We start from the raw sequence: 14,569 nt of genomic DNA, 5'->3' as shown, positions 1-14,569 counted from the left end.
TTCCAGGGGAAATCTCATTATAGCTCAATAATAAAAGCCCGGAGCTGAGCTGCTCCCTGATTTCTTGTGGCCCAAGTGGCTCTGGTTTAAGGTAAGGATGGCTCTGTGCACCTTATATGAAACATGACATGGAGAATATGAATGAAAAGCAATGAAATGCTCCAAGATTGTCTGGACCCAATGTGAACCATCATATCTTTCTTACATACTTGTACAGAGGCATCAGGAGAGGCAGGAAGTTCACACAGGGGTTTGGTTCCTCTCAACTCCCATCACTCATATTGAAGCTCATAGCACCTGAGGCTCAAAAACTTTTTCACATGTTATTCCAATGAGTTTATTTGGAATTTGCAATGATTTGGTCGCAATTTGTCCCCTAAATCACCAACACCTACATTTCTGCCTTCTGCTAAGCCCAAAATGCCTGCTTGCGTGTGATCAGGACAATTCCAGAGGGATACAGGGAACTTCCAAGCACTAGGGAGGACAAATCGCACCTGGGGTTTGCTTCCAACCCTACCAACAGTGTTGACTGCTCATAAAATTCAAATGAAAGCAAATAATCTGCCTTTCCCTCCTTCCTTTGGAATGAAATTGCCAACATTTTGCCTCTGCTGCTCCACCTGCAGCACGTGAGAAACTGTGAGCACGTATGAGATGTTCGAGTGGAAACTGAGCATGTAAAGGCACGTACAGTTGTGGGTGTTACTGCTCACTCCAAAGCAAGTCAAAGTCAGAATAAAGTCAGATCCCAGGAAACATCAGCAATCAGAATGAGGAAATCCACCTCCTTGTTGTTGACCTAGCCTCATAGCATTCAGGACTTCTCTTCTACATACAGTAATTTTCTGAACACCTAAGCATATGTAGAAAAGTGAAATCAAATGACTGCCACAGACTTGACAGAAGTGCTGAACTAAGAACCACACGTTGTCCTCTGCTGAAGGGCATCACCTTCAGAATGTGAAGCTTTGTGAATATTGCTCTCTGCTATTGGCTATTCTGCCTATTTAGAGTGGGATTAATCGTGATCTCCAAAGCACGTTGCTGCTTTGCTACATTTCATGCAAGCTGTACAGACCCCAGAAATCACAGAAATCATTGGTCATTAAGCAGAAATACCACTTTATCCCTATCAAGGTACGAATGTGTGTCTGAAAAGGACCTTGTTTTTGAAAATAGCCAAATAGATACTGAAAAGGAAAACAAACCTCTAATCAGACAGAAAATGCTGCTCTGAGAGCAGGGGCAACGCTCGCAGTAATTCAGCAACATTCAGGTTATAATGAGAGCCCACGATGCATTATTTGAGACTTAACTTCTTTTAGTCTGAGGTCCCTGAATAATTAACCTGCTTTGTTTCAATTCATTTCAGTGCCTGTATCCCACTGCTTATGAAATCTGAGCGTGTGCCACGCGGCAAGCAGCCCCATCCCTTCCCAAGTGCATCGTAACACCAGTGTAGAGACTGACACAGAACACATTATTCACTATGATTCTTAGGATTCCAGGATTTAGACACTTCATGCTCAAAAGAAAAATGAAATTGCTTTGTTAAAAAAATACAACTACTTTTGAGAGCGTGAAGTTTATCCCAGTGGCAAAAGAATACAATTTGTTGTTTTGATGCTGGTATTATACCCAGTTTACTGCTTATAAAATCTCAAATAAAACAGATTACGCTATTTTATAATCACCTCCACTCAGAAATTAAGTGGTTTCAAATTAATAAACTGGTGTTCAGTGGCAAAGTGCAGCTATATCAAGATTTGAATACAGCTAATAATGCTGTAATTCACCGTCATTGATGACGTGAGGATGAAAAGGTCCTCTGCTCATGTAAGCAGCAGCTAAAATAAAGGCTTGTGTTCACCCACGAGCTTTCTGGCTGGGCCATGGAGGATGCTGAACAGTTTAAGCATTTCTCTCAACGTTACAACCCTATTTTGTTTTAATCCACGCCTTTCTGATTCCCCTATTCATCTTCGCGGCAGCATCTTTGCAATACCAACCCGCTTTACTATTAGGAAATGTCATTGTTGCTGGAAATTCATCTGTCATTTTACAAGTCTCTCTCAAAGGGAGAAATAACAGGTTGTCTCAGAGAGAGGAAATAGCACAGAAACAAAAATAGTACGCTCTTTGCTCCCACGGGGACAAACCAAGTAATGTTTAACTCTGACACGATAAACAAAAGATCAAAAAGGATTAGAACTAATGGCTCTGTAAATAGTGTGTTCATCAGAGAGGGATCCTGCCAGAATCGCAAGGAAATTGTACCCACTTTCGGCTGCCAATTTCGGGTGAACATCCTGATTTCTTAACTCTGTATTTATGGAATGGTGGATGATGGCTACAGCTCTGCTATCACCATCACTCTCATCTCCTTTTTACGTTATTGCCAGGATTCTTCCTGAAGAATTATTAACAGCCTTCTGCACAGAAGTAACAATGGCAGGTTCCACAGAGGTCACTGTCAATGACAGCCACATTTCTGAGAGCCAAAGCATATCCAGAAAAAGAGACTGCCTTCCAAAAGGGACATTCAGGCACTCAAGCCACAGAGACTTCAGACAGGCAGGATTATAGGATCATAGAATGGGTTGGGTCAGAAGGGACCCCAAGGATCATTAAGTTCCAACCCCCTGTCACAGGTACAACCCCACCAACCTCCAGATCAGCTGCCCAGGGCCCCATCCAACCTGGCCTTGAACACCTCCAGGGATGGACAGGGCATCCACAGCCTCTCTGGGCAGCTGTTCCAGCACCTCACTGCTCTCTCTGTAAAGAACTTCCCCCTGACATCCAACCTAAAACTTCCCTTGGATGAAGCACTTCCCAATTTCTCTGCAGCCGTGGGACAAGGCAGGGGCAGGAACATCCCAGTAGAGGACTATGGGTACACAGAAGTGGTTGGGAACCAGAGATAGACCCCTCGGTTTGTGTAACACATCTGGGTCAGCTCAAGGCAAGCAGCAGTGAGGGCAAGGCTGGAATCCTTTATCAAACACCTGCAGATATTCTAAGAGAAGTAGAACTGAAATTCCACTTATCTGCAGATAAACTCCCAGCACCACATCCATGAATATTTTGCTCTCAAGCAAGTATTCTCCATGCAGTGCACTACTCCTCTTGTACCAAACTTGCACTATTTCTGACACCAGCATCAATGCCATGATGGCCACACACCTGAAATGGAAAACTCTGCAGTGCTGCTGTGCCCCACGTGCACAGCCAGCTTGTTTCTCTATGCTCCCACTGCGCTACAACAAACCTAATTTGAGAAGAGCCTTCATTTCCTTCTCCCCTGCAGCACCAGGTGGGTAACAACGAGCACAGCCCACGCCAAACAGCAGTGTGTGAAGCCTTCCAATGGCTTTCCATTCACCACGCATGGACGTGAGGCCTTCGTGCAGCACTTGCAATGTAATTAGAATTCAATACTAAGGGAAAAAAAAAAAAAAAAAATGTCCAGAAGAAAGGATGCAAAGATTACAATCTAAATACAATGTTGCTAGTTGAAAGAAATGAATGTAGAGTATTGAATGTTCAAAATTGTGTTGAATTAGATAAGCAAATCCCATGTAGACTTTGTTAATGATTCATAATCAGCTAATAAGCTCATCTCTAGTAGAATAATGATCCATGGACCTGTTAGCTCATTTATCACTATGTTTTACAACACCAGCAAAGAAACTAATTAAATCCCAGCATCATTACACAGAATTCCTTTTAATAGAGATACAATGATGCACTAGAGGCTACAGATTACACTGCAAATTGTACCAAGAGATTCCGGACAGCGAGTTTTAATTAACATGTTAGCGAGAAGCTGCTCACTTAAATAATAACTAACCAGGAAACATCTGCACACTCAAAAACATGGGATGAAGAATGAAGAAGCGACACATGAGGCATTGCAGCTGTCGACGCCTTCGCTCCCTGCGTGCATCCCCCAGCAGAGTGCAGAGCAGAGCATTGGCTCACCATGCAGTGCTGGAGGTGCCAGCAGGATCCATGCAACAGAGGACTGAAAAAGGGTCAGTGCAGCACCAGCACCTCATTGTGCTGTTTGTGCTGAATTACTGCGAGCAAGAGAAATGAGTTCTTTTTGCATAAATAAAGGCAGGAATGAAAGAATGAAGGTGCGGGGGAGTGACTGAGCAGCCCATCAATAGTGGGATTCTGAAATCAGATGGCTGTACAGCAAGAAAGCAATGGAACACAATTGTTAGTACTCTGAACGTCCAAACCAGAGTAAGAAGCATGCAGAACTTACGCAGTTTCTCTGAGGCAAGAAATGGTGTTTGCCAATATCTTTCAAATGCAATATATTGCAAATGTGCAGCCCCAAATCACAAGCAGATGTTACAGCTATTGAAAAAGTCATCTAGAAGGCACCAATCTGCAAAACTCCTGACTCACTCTGCCTTTGCCACTCAGCTCCTTGACTGCACTGCTCTGAGCTGTGCTTCCCAGCTGCACCAGCTGCACTCTGCTGACACTTCCATCCCTTCCAGCTCACACGTTTATCTTCACCCTCAGATCAAGCCCATCCAGATCAAGCCCATCCAGATCAAGCCCATCCAGATCAAGCCCATCCAGATCAAGCCCATCCAGATCAAGCCCATCCAGATCAAGCCCATCCAGATCAAGCCCATCCAGATCAAGCCCATCCAGATCAAGCCCATCCAGATCAAGCCCATCCAGATCAAGCCCATCCAGATCAAGCCCATCCAGATCAAGCCCATCCAGATCAAGCCCATCCAGATCAAGCCCATCCAGATCAAGCCCAAGAGCCCACCACACTTCTCTCCTTATGGAGCAAAGAGGGATTCTGGCTCAGCCTCCAGGCTTCCACCCTCCTGTCCACTGCTGTGGTTCAAACACTTCATGTGGTCTCCATTCAACACCCCCCCCCAAATTTCTGCCTTATCAGCCAACGTGATTTTAGGCCACAGGCAAAAATAATGTGTTTTAGATAACTCAGCATAAATTCAACTATTTTGCTATAAAAGTGGTAGTTCTGACTTTCAAATGGGAAGAAATTCGTTTTAATTTAACTATAAACTATTCTTCATTGTCAGCAAAATGCTCGTGTGGCTGCAAAACCTACATGGATTTCATGTGCCATGCAGATTATCCTGAGCATTGCAATTCAGAAAATCTTTGCCACAAATTTAGTGAAATCCCTAAAGGAACAAAAATGAACTCTTAGGAAATAACCTCATCTGGTTCCCCCAAAAGCAATTGCTTCTGTTGAGTGTGATCTACACCATTCTTTACCGTTTATGACCCAGTAAAGATATGATGACAACATACCAGGAACAGAAGGAATAAAAAGTTTCTCCAGATTAAATCTACATGTCTATTGAAATTAAATCAAACGCTTCCTTCCACTAAAAATTGTAATTAATTAAAGTTAAAAACAGCAGGAAATACAGACTTAGGCTTGGTCTCGTGCTCTGCCACAAAAGCCACAATAACAGGGACAGTAATGGCAATTTGCTCTATCTCAAATGTTATTTTCCATCCAAATGTAGCTTGATAAAAACTTCTGGCAAATTTAAAAAAAAAAAAGATCACTCATTATTTAAATTCAAATTAAATATCTAATTAAAATAAAGTGAATAAATAGGATAACCTCTCTGATGCTTATTAACATATATACACATCTGAGCTAAGGAGAATAAACTGTCAAGTCCAAAGCAAAGGCCAACTGGGACTGGAAATCAGTGCCTCATAGCTTCTAAAAATCTACTGGTACATTTTCCTTAATAAATAATCTTCCAAAGTAAACCCATAAAGTGAACTGAATCGCTCTGATGGATCTCCTGTGTCCATAATCTCCTTTGGAGGGTCACGTTCCCTCTCTGGAATGGTTCCCCAGTGATGAGTCCATCCCATGAATCAGATGAACGCAAACACTGGAACTTTTTTTTTCCCAAAGCTGTGGTTGTGAAAAGTTTGAGAGAGATAAACACACAGTTCAGTCAGTGGGAAATGTGGAGAAAAGAGGAAAAGGCTTGGCTTGAGCATGGTCCATTTTAAACATTGTTCTCAATGGATTTTTACAGGAATTTACTGCTGAAGATTGCAGCATCCATTGGAAGCATCCATTAGAGCAACTGGGCACTCCAGCATGATCGTCAGCTTCTCCTCATTGATTTCTCTGAGATTTTTATCATCTGATGAAATGTAATTAAAGACTCCAATGGTGCCAATTATAAATTCGAAGGGACTGAAGTTGGTGCTCACATTATCACATGGCGAAATGCAGCAATGCTGTAAACATCCATTAGCCATTACAATTCTCATTAGGCCCTGAAAACAACTCATTAGTGTCCTCAGACATGACAGATAAGTATAACAAATGAGATAAAGCTATCAATATATTCATTGTTACAAAATCAGGGCTTCCTCCATCAGACTCCGCGTGGTGACAACCAGGAGGTCAAATACACCTCCTGCAGAAATGAACACTGACTGAGACCTGGGGCAAGCCCAGCGTGTGCAAAGCCTACACCGCCAGCACAGCAGCTTGTCTAAACGTACAATGGAGGTTTGGTTTGCTATGTGCCATTGCAGTTGCTCAGTCAAGGCTAAATAGTAGAAAAAAATTGATTTGCTGTAGCTTAAAATGTTGAGTTTTTACAAAGCTGTTCAAATTTTCAGCTGTTTTAAAAAGGAGATGCAGGTTCTCAGATTCAGGTCTGTCCGTGCAGTGAAGGTTCTGGTTGCCTACGCAAAACCCAGCAGGTCTGTCAGGAGATACAGCAATGTGACACAGCTGCCCCAGCACTAAGCACGGTGATGCCCTGTTCCTTCTGAACTGAGATGCTGAACATTAATTGTGTTCAGAGTAGAGACAGACAGCTGCATGGATGCATCTCACCACTAACCAGCTATTTTTCACTCTTCCTTCTCCCAGCTTCTCCAGACCTGCTGCAGTCTTGGCACCATTTCCAATAAAGGCTGTCATTAGCTCTTTTCTGTGTGTCTGCTCCTTACTACTAATTCTGCACCCTTTCAACAGTCCCCTTTCCACACTCCCCTTTCTAACCGGAGTGCAACAGCTTTGCACATCACTGCAGGAGAACTCTACAAAGTCTTCTGCAGATGTGCAGCTCAACAGCAGAGTGGAACATGGTTGGGGTGCATATGGACAGAGACGGAAACAACAGTGCCAATGTTAATGCCATGATGTGAATCACCATGTTTCAGAGCAGTGTTACTGAAGGTGACTGCGGACCATTTCCACACCTCGTCCATACAGAGCTGCTCACCATGCTGCCAGAGGTGTGGCCATTATTAACTGTATTAACACCGTATATTCCAGCAGTAACTGAAAAAAAAAAAAAAAAAAACATTCAAGGAATATTGTGACCTTACTGCCCCCTATTCCGAAGCATAGAAAATTACAGTTTTCCACATAGCGCATATTCTGAGCAGCTCACAGAGACAGGAAAGCCTTTCTCTGGCAGGCACTGATTGGAGATGGATTTCTGTTGGTTCCATGGGACCTACCACTCCTACGCACTGCCTGTGTGTGGCCACTGAATGCAGAAAGCACTGCGAAGAAAGAGCTTGTTTTTACCCAGAACTACTCTTAATAATTCTTAGAAAATCAGATTAAGGGAGAACTCATTGTGGCCTTCCAATACCTGAAGGGAGTGTATTAACAGAAGGGGGAATGACAGTTTACATGGGTTGATAGTGATAGGACAAGGGGGAATGGTTTTAAACTAAGACAGGGGAGGTTTAGGTTGGATATTAGGAGGAAGTTTTTCACCCAGAGGGTGGTGAGGCACTGGAACAGGTTGCCCAAGGAGTTGTGGATGCCCCATCCCTGGAGGCATTCAAGGCCAGGCTGGATGTGGCTCTGGGCAGCCTGGTCTGGGGGCTGACGACCTGCACATAGCAGGGAGGTTGAAACATGATGATCTTTGAGGTCCTTTTCAACCCATTCCGTGATTAACAGCACCCAAATGTAACCATCAAAACAGACCCAAGATGCAGAGGGCATGTCACCCAAACACTATTTCTTGGGCTATTTTCCTGACGCACAGAATATATTACCCAGTCACTCAAGCAAAGAGTACCCAGAAATGCAAAGCTTCTATGTTCCCCCACACTTGTTCCCCTACCCTTGATATACACACTAGTACCTCTGCTGTCTGCCTTGTTCCTCCTTTTCCTCTGCCCACCACCACCACTTCATGCGGCCATAGAGGATGGGTGTGAGCACATTGCAGCACAGCTATCAGCATTTTGATTCTGAACATTCAAGGCAATTTCTTTCAATGACTGAGTGCTCCATGCATCAGAATGAGGGAGGCTCAGCAAACTGTGCAGAAAAAACAAGAGGCAAGACCTCAAAGTCCAGTGTGTAACAGAAGGACATTCACACACATCCACACACACACAATCTATTTCCATTGGTACCGATTTCCCTGCAATAAGGATTGCTTTCTATCAGTAATCTTTGCAGATAGCCAAAGTCCCTGTGATACAATGGAGACAGCAAATACAAAACAAGATTATGGCAACCATTTATTTTCCCCGCCAGCTTACTGCATTCTACCTGGGGACTGATTTGTTCATTCTTTTCCTTAATACGTGCAACAACAAACTCAAATGTCACTGTTGTATATTCTCTATAATCCAACCCAGATGTTGTGGGCACAGAGCTACAGAGAGGTCTCTTCTTTTTAGTACAGAGATCCTTTTGGGTCTGAAGAAGAGTTGAAGAATTTGAAGATTTAACTTTCAAATTAAATCTGAACTGTTTGCAACTTTTCCATTTTTTATAAATACAGAACAAATTCTTATTCCTCTCCTTTCATCATAGAGAACTGCGGTAAATTTTAAGTACAATTCATACAAGCAACAATCTCAGAGCACAGCCCTAATTTACAATTAAGTGAATTAATGCAAAGTAATTCGGATGCTTGTAAAAACACCCAATTTTGGGGATAAGCAATTATGGGTTACTTTCCTCATTAGGCAGTAAATATTAAACATTTCCTCTAGAATTTTTCCTCGTTTTTTGATATCCCACCTTCTTCCTCTTCATGACAATTATTCCTTCCCCACTCTCAGTCTCACAGATTTTGCCTACATTCATTACATGTAAAAATTTCTGTGCCAGTTATCCCAAGAGCAAGAACATCCCAAATAAAATAAAGCATGAACAAATGACCTTTCTTGTCTCAAAACATATGGGGCAAACCACACTGCCTCTTTGTTGGATTTTGAAGGGGATTCTGGCTGAAGACTGAAGCTTAGGTTTTGAGCAAAGGTAATTTCTGAAGGTGGAATCACAGCTTAAGAAACTCTCCAGAGAATATTCTTGATGCAAAGCTAACAAGACTTTGTGATAATTTCTTAGAAACTGGCCTCATTCCAAGTTGGATTTTAAACACAGATTATAAAGCAAACACCATCCCCCACAAGTATTAAGGAAGAAGAAAATAACAGAACGGGGGCTGCAGAAATGGTCTCTATTGTGGGACCAAAACCTGTCAATCAAGCGAGTTGACAGGCATCACGAATTGACAGACAGGCCCTCTCTCTTGACTTCAGTTATCTGGGGGAATGGGAAAAGTGTCTGCAAGAACATGTTAAATTGCCAAAGTCATTACCAGTCACCAATTACCAAAGAAAAGATAACAAGGTGTATTTTAGAAAAATCGATGCAACAACATGCATTTCAATAAAGCGAGTTTTTCCGAACTTTAGAAAACAAAATGAACTATGTAGGGAATACATGATGGTTTTCTCGTGGAATCCCAAGCACTTTGCTATGCCAGCAGGCTTTGGAGATTCATCACTATTCTCTCTATATTTTGTACGGGGGCCAGAGGTCAACCAACAAGTATTTCCCTTTGTCTCTTCTTAAGCTTAACCTAAAGAAGAACAGCAAGTGCTGTGCCCCAGTGATTGCACTGAGGCTCCACGCCAGGCCGCCCACAGCCCAAAAGCCATTTTGGTTGCCAAGTGCACTTCATCCAGGTGCAGGAACAAATTCTATTCCATGTAAATAAGGTACAGAAGAGAAACCAAAGGATGCTTAGTGCCAAGTTAGACTTTTCCCTGCTGAAGAGGCCCCTTATGAATTGTGTCAGACCCACTGCAAGATCTTGAGATGTGTGCCTGGGCTGGGAACGCCTCATTTCCCCCACATCACACTATTCACAACTTTTCTGTAGTCGTGACATGAGTCAGCCGAAATTTCTTCTGGCAGAAGAGTTAAGAGGCCTCCAAGTCAGGCTGGGAGGGAGCGAAGGCTTTGCTTCAGGAAAGGTTGGCCCCTTGTTTCTTCCAGCACAGCCAACAATAGACAAGAGAACCTTTTTCGACATAAACAAAAATGTTCACTTATGCCAAATTAAAACATACTTGCATTCAGATTTTCCAAGCTCTCATTACAGTAATTAAATATCATCACAAATATGTTGAACGTACAAATTTTTTTTTTTTCCTAGCTTGCTGCCCATTTATTGTTTGTTGGATTATTCTGAGTGTTTTCCTTCTTCTGACATAGCTGGCATTATGAGGCTCACATTCGGGAGGTGCCAGAGCTTTCAGTGGAAAGAAGCTCCCAGGGTTTCAGCCACAGCCTGTAAGCGGGGTCTGCATGGCTGCACAGCCAGCACTGAGATCAAAGAGAATGGGGAATCACCTCCTGAAGCTCTCCCTGCTGCGTCCAGCATCACAACGGTCCGGTACCATCTTCTGTTCTTCCACGATGGTCCCTGGAAGGAAGAATGAAACCTGCTTCTCCAGGCTTTACTTGCCCACCTCTTGGCTTCCTTTCTGGCCTCGCAGTGGCTCATCTGACACACGAGCTCACATGTAGCCCCTTTAATAAATCCTGCTGGTTCTTCTCAGCTCTCTCAGATTCTTTTGGACAACAACGTGGCACCCAACAATTCCCCTCCAGGAACCAACAGAGCACAGCAAATTTCATCGTCAGTTTCTGCTGCTCATGGTTACCTCCAACCTGACACTGAGCCACGTTCAGAATCTTATCCCATTAACTGAGATGCAGAAAGCAGAGAGCCTTGCTACACCTCCTCACACCTGGAAACAGGACACAGACCTGACACTGCCTGATAGCACACTGAATGTTATTCTCCATATACGTAGGAAGTACATGCACAGCTCATGCTGCTCGAGTCTTGGCACACCTTGGAACAGTCGGATCGTTCACTCTTGACAGTAAAGGTAAAATTTGAGTCTTCAGAAAAGCAATAGCAACCTGCATTGTAACTGAAAATGTGGTTTTTTTTTTTTCCTAATTTATACGTCCAGTGTAAAGAAAAAAATTCATCTGTAACCATCAATAATACGAACAGGATCTGGCAATTATCTCTTTATAAAAACTACCTAGTAGTAAGAGAATCTAAATGAATATTACAAAGTCAGACCAAGCTCCAAGAATAATTCACATTAAGGAGCTAATTATTACTTGTAATTCACACATGAGAAGTAAGGTTGGCACAAGGGACACAGAGCAGAACTGGCTTGTGTTTCCTAATGGCCACATCCTATTAATACAGCTGCAATGTCAAGCATATGGATTAGCAGTAATGTGACACTGAAGAAATAACAGCCTGACAACACCTGAAATAATCAGATATCAATAAAAACATAAACAGAATTGTGCTCCTTTTAAAAGAGAAGCAAATCAGCAGCACACTGAAAGCAAACAGTACTTCCCCAACACCAGCCCTGCTCTCACTGCTGCTGAGATCACTGGGCATCATTACTGCACATCAGCTCATCCAGTGAGCAGTCCTGGAGGGCACTACTCCAGTTCCTCTGCAGAAAAACAAACCCAGAGCTTGCTCCCAGCGAGCTGTATGCAGCCAGGCTGCAGGACCAGACTGCTACAACACACAGCTCCTACTGAACAGGCTGCCTAGAGAGTCTGTGGATGCCCCATCCCTGGAGGTGTTCAAGACCAGGTTGGATGGAGCCCTGGGCAGCCTGGCCTGCTCTAGTCCCAGATCTGGAGGTTGGTGGCCCTGCCTGTGGCAGGGGGTTGGAGCACGATGATCCTTGGGGACCCCTCCAATCCAAGCCGTTCTATGATTCTACTGCACAAATCCACACTCGCTGGGCTCCATTGGACCCGGTGCATACGTAGAGCAGAGCTCTTTGACCAAAGAATTTGTATGAGTGACAAACCAAGCATACACATAGACACAGCGCCTACATTTCAGATGCAGGGTTCAGAAGCTGCTCTCTCTAATTTTGCTCTGATTTCATCAAACAAATGAATTCTATTTTCCCCAGTTTACAGCAGGTTCAAGCCAGTCCAAACAGCTGTACTTGGGTTTGCAATGCTCCCAGTTCTGTGGGAAGCACTGGGCAGCAGATTTCAGGCAGTGGCACAACGTCACTGCACTGCAAATCCTGACTTGGAAGATCTGAATTTACACTCTTGATCCTCTGCAGCCTCCGCAGCACCAGGCTGACATTTGATGTATGTAGCTCTGCCTTCCAGCAGAACCCTCACACCAGATAATGTGATCAAATCAAAACTACTTTCCATACAATTATAAAACATAACAGGCTACAGCAAAAAATGTAAAACCTCCAAAGCAGCTCAAAGCTAATTAATTTCTATTACTAGTGAAAGAAGAACCACTTAACGTGTCTTTTCTTATTTAAATTGCCGTTGACGGCACCTGCTTTTTTTTTTTTATTCTTGGGAAATCCTGCTACAATACTAGTTAAATTATGTAAGACTGTAGAATTTATGAAGATAAAGCAATTAGCATTACAAAAACAATTCCAGGTTACAATTTATGGTGAGAAGAAAAGAGTTATGATGCTCCGTTAAATCATTCCGTGATGTATTACATACTTAGTTAATCCTTCTAGTTGCAAAAATTTAGGGCTAAATGGTGTCATTGTGTTCAGTAATTAATTATTTTGTTTCATTTAGTGGATACTTCATCTATATTGTGAAGGCAGGACTCAAGTTAACGAAGTACTGATGCCCAAGTGCATCACCGTGCAGCACCTGCAGAACCCAACAAGAGCTGGAGCCATGGGCACAGCCCCAACACATGGCATCCAGCAGCTCAGATTCCAATTTATCCACCAGTCTGAACATCATTAAGGCTGCTGCTGTGTCACAGGGGCTGTGCAATGCAAAAGTCACACTTAAAGGGCAAAATTAATATTCTGAAATGGTCCCTGCACTCTGAAGACTGCATCCTACAACGTGGGCTTGGTAATGCACCCATGGCAGTGACTCAAAAAAAAAAAAGGTCCTGTGCAAAAAAGCAAATGGGATGAAAGCAAACTGGAAGTCATAATGCAAAACTGGAGTAGTTTCTTAAATTTGAACATCCAGTTTAATTTCATTTTCTTTTACGGAGTTCTACGTGATGTTATCCAATAAGGACTGGTGCAGTGAAAAATGCTATGGAACAGATGTCCTCACGTGCATTGAGAAGTATCTCTGTTGTCCTGGAGCACAGGGCTGCTCTTTGACTAGGAGAACTAAACAGAAACTGAGATGTGCACAACACGATGAAGGACAACATTCTGTACAACAATTCTAGAATTATTTATCAGCCTTTCAAAGCGAATCCATAGCAGCAATTGTAGAACCAGAGAATGGCCTGGGTTGAAAAGGACCTCAAAGGTCTCCTAGTTTCAACCCCCCTGCCACTGGCAGGGTCTCCAACCACTAGACCAGGCTTCACCGTCTTTCAGCGCTTCCCAAGGTTGGGGCTCTCACCCCCTCCACCCGTTACTCTTCCCCCAGATTCAGTCCAGAGTCCATTTCAGAAGTGAAAGAGCATCTCTTCATTTTTTGGTGCTCGTTAAATAACGTATGGGATTCGGCCTCAGCACTGAACATCAGCAATGTACAGACACCAATCGCATCAGGAGAATTCACAGCGTTGTTTTAAATCATTCCGTAGGAAATTAAATTTTTATTTGTGAAGAAGGCTGTTTCCATAAATAGAATATTTTTGCATACAAGAACGGCTCTCCCTCTTCCAATAACAAACATCACAATGTTAAGACCTTTCAGGTATCAGACATCCTGCTCCATAATGGAATTATGGGATAACACAGCGTTTAACAGGGACTCTTTTGCCCTCCAAAGACTTGCCTGAATTTTGCCGAGCTCATTTCACAGGAGACCTCGCAGAGATCAGTTATGACTTTTATTAAAGTCAAACCAATACCTGTTTCCATATCAGCCTAAAGGAAATTTCTTTCTGTATCTCTGATTGAAGTTTAATGGGTACTGCACAAAGAAAATGCACTTAACCTCCTCACCCAGCTCTTCCATGGAGGAAGTCGACTCAACACGTGTTCCACTCTCCTGAGACAAAATCAAAGCCAGAGCTTCTCAATTTTATAATATTTCTCAGAGTAAAACAGAGCAGACAGCTTCATACGCTGTCACTACATGAGAATCTCGCGTGTATTGGACTTCGATAACCTTAATAAGTGAGTCAGTGCTGAAAAAGAATATAAATAAATATGGTATGCATTAAAGAGGGAAAACAGATGGATCTTAATGGTGGATTTA

This window comes from Meleagris gallopavo, chromosome 25, assembly GCF_905368555.1.
Source record: "Meleagris gallopavo chromosome 25, MGAL_WU_HG_1.1, whole genome shotgun sequence".
NCBI classification, from domain to species: Eukaryota; Metazoa; Chordata; class Aves; order Galliformes; family Phasianidae; genus Meleagris; species Meleagris gallopavo.
Note: the sequence above shows the minus strand (reverse complement) of the source record.